We start from the raw sequence: 3,431 nt of genomic DNA on the forward strand, positions 1-3,431 counted from the left end.
CCTAAAGATTTTAGTAACCTGAAGCAATACTTGTTAAGCATGGAGTCAAAACCAAATCAACCCAAGCGCTGAATGGCCTACTGGCTCCGGCGCTTGGCCTTCAAGCCAGATTCCATAAATCAATCAATCAAATCAACCCAAAATGTTTCTTATAGGAAATTGTTAATCCATTGTCCTGGCTTTCTGGTGATCCTCAGAAAACTGACTATGGCCATCAATTCAGCCCATTTGTCACTTAAAAAAAATTGCATTGCTGTACAGAAAGAGTGGGTGTAGGATATTTTGCTCTGTGTCTTTTGGATGGTTGCTGTATCTTCGGCAATTTCCAGATGGCTGGAATTGTATTGCACAATCAGGAGTGGTTGAACATATCACTGGAGACTTTTATAGCAATTAGGACAAGGTGGTATAGATGGATGTTTAAGGTCTTGTCTGCACCTTCTGCATGGGAATTTTTAAATTTCTTTGTCGCCCCTTCTACATTTTTGCTAATAAAATGGGTGGCATCTGTGTCTGGTTTGATTTTCTCTGAGGAGAAGACCAAGGATGAGGTGGATGGATGACATGAAGGGTGCCTGGGACAAACGTAATTGTCTATTGAGCAGGGAAGGAAGAAGACAAGAGGTAGGTGTGAATGGACAATAAATTCTGCTGGAGGGTATGAGGAGGGAGGGTCTCCATGTAAATGAAGCAGTGGGGGTAAACCTGTTTTGCCTCTTGGGCCCTGCTGTTGGTGTGGTGGGTCTTGCTGTATATGCTCCTGACCCGGTCAGGGGACATGAGTGGCCCTTTATCCACAAAAAGTTAAGATGGTCAGTCAATCAATACAATGTAAAGCCACTTTCATCTTTTGCAGCTGTCCATATGTCTCCCACAATCCTGCTATGTCTGTCAGATGACAGGTTGTCAATACTCCCAAGTCTTTCTCCTCTTTTGCTTTTATAATGGGTTATCATTCCAAGGAATAGTTTAAGGATGGTCTTTTGCTGATACTGCCCATTTCTAGTACTTTGCATTTTTTTGGTATTGAATTTCATTTTCCATTCTTAGCTCTGTGCAAAAATAGTGTCGATATTTTTTGCAATGGTCTACTTCAGCCCTCATTTTCCACTCTTCTCATGATGTTCCCAACTACTGTCCTCCTGTATCTTCCCTTCAAAAAATCTTTCATCCATTTGAGTAGTTTGCGTCTCAATCTTCCACACAAGTCAACTGTAAGGTACTTTTAAGGTCAAGGTGCACACAGGCATAATTCCAATCCCACCCATTTCATCTCCACGTACTCCATGCCCACTCACCACCCCTCCCTACCTCTTTTCTTGGCTCCTCCTGGATGATGGTTCATAACTGCACCTCACCCACAAGGAGTTGAGATGGATTGTGTTGTTGTCTATGGATTGTTAGTGGGGTAGTATGAGGTACGTGAGTCATCCTTATATGGTAATTCTTTATCCGGTAAATTCACATACATACATATACCAAGGCTTTTTCCCCCTTACAAGGGAGGTAGCCAAAAAGAAAAAGCTACCTCCCTTGTAAGGGGGAAAAAAACCTTGGTATATGTATGTATGTATGTGAATTTACCGGATAAAGAATTACTGGTGGTTGCATCTGGGGCAGATGTATTATTGCTCAATATCAAGTGTAGAGCACAAAAATATGCTGAATGCAAAGGTTAGAGAAATAAAAATTAAATTTTAAACCATACTTTTATTCTCCAAATAGACAAAATTTATTCCTAGTAAAATGTTTTCTATCATATTTCACATTACATATCATTATATTTCACATATTATTCATACAATATCTTTTTTAATGGAAATGTTTTAAATGATCATGAAGGATTACAAAAGAACAGCTAACTTGTTTGTAATAACTTTTCTTGCTACCTATATATCACTGCTGAGACAAACACTTCAATAAATCTCTATCCATGGTTTTATCACACAAATGGTGGAGGAATCTACCATGTCAACTTACAAATTAAGCAGGCAACGGGGTAATGTGGCAAACTGTTACAGGTGAAAAGGATAAAGTTGAAGAGGTGGAACATGATAGGAATAGTGGATGGCAAAGAATCTCATGTGCTGTGAGGAGGATTTAAATTTCTAATATTATATAGTAAGATTGGCAGAGCAACACAAACCCATGACTACGGGGCTGTTTGAGTTGTTTCAGTTGTCAATAAATATGGCAGATACTAAAAAATTGGTATAAATATATATAAAGTTACAAATAGGTACAATGGACATGCTTCAACATACACAAAAATAAATACATTTGAACTTTACAAATACATAATGAGAAAAGTTTATGAATATATGGTGAAGAAAAATTCAAATTCAAAAGTACATTAAAAAAATATATCCATTATGAAAAAATCTACACCGAAAGCTAAAAAAGAACAGTATAGGATGAGACAGTTTTTATTAATAAAGGTCAGGTAACTTTAAAAACATTAAATGCTTTTCAACTTAAGATAAACTTAAAGGATGATAGCTGTGTTTTGACAGCTTATGATCAAGCTGGTCTGGTCTGACCAAGTAGATTGGACATGGATGATTTTCAATGAACAAATTTATGGACAAAGGAAAAACAAAAACAGTATGGAATTCCTGTAAGAGTGCTCTATATAGATCACAAATAAGTACAAAAATAAATTAAATCCCCCTTCAACACATGGACCATTTGCATGTATGCAATACAGAAAAACCAATGTTAGAAATGCCTCTCAATCCAAAGGTGCTTATGTGACCTGAGTAGAAATGCCATAAGGTAATGAGATGTGATACAAATGCATGCATTTTAACTTTTGTGGAATGAATATGGAAATTAGGTGAGGAAAGCTTTGGATTTAGGTTTGGTTGTGAGAAGGCGCTTGGATGATTTTATTTCTTATCTTTTATCTATTTATTATTTTTTTTCTGTATTGAATATACATCTGCTTTCTTCTGCAGCTACTGTATGCACTGCAATTAGTGTATGGATTCTCTACACTCAAGTTTTAATAACCTACAGTATGTGAGTTTTGTTTGTTTCTAATGTGTCATTATTATAAAATGTATTCACATTATATGTATGGTATGGAGAACTTATTTAGGTGTCTATGTGCACTCAACTTAAAATGAAGAAAACTTTTATGCAATAAAGAAAAAACATACACCATACAAAACTGATGAAAAAAAAAGTATACAAATATATATATATATATATATACATACATATACATATATATATATATATATATATGTGTGAATAATATTTTGACACAGCCCAAAGGGATTTCTCCCTTTCTCTTTTCCTGCAGAGGGGATGGAGAGGGGGCTGCCAATTAAATGAAGCAACCTTGCTGTGGATCTGCTGGGTCTTGCTACATTGTTTCTGACCCAGGGCAGTGGGCAAGATGCAGGGATGGCCTGTCATCGAGGAGC

This window comes from Oratosquilla oratoria, chromosome 23 (assembly GCF_046742065.1).
Source record: "Oratosquilla oratoria isolate Oo_2021 chromosome 23, ASM4674206v1, whole genome shotgun sequence".
In the NCBI taxonomy this organism is placed as follows: domain Eukaryota; kingdom Metazoa; phylum Arthropoda; class Malacostraca; order Stomatopoda; family Squillidae; genus Oratosquilla; species Oratosquilla oratoria.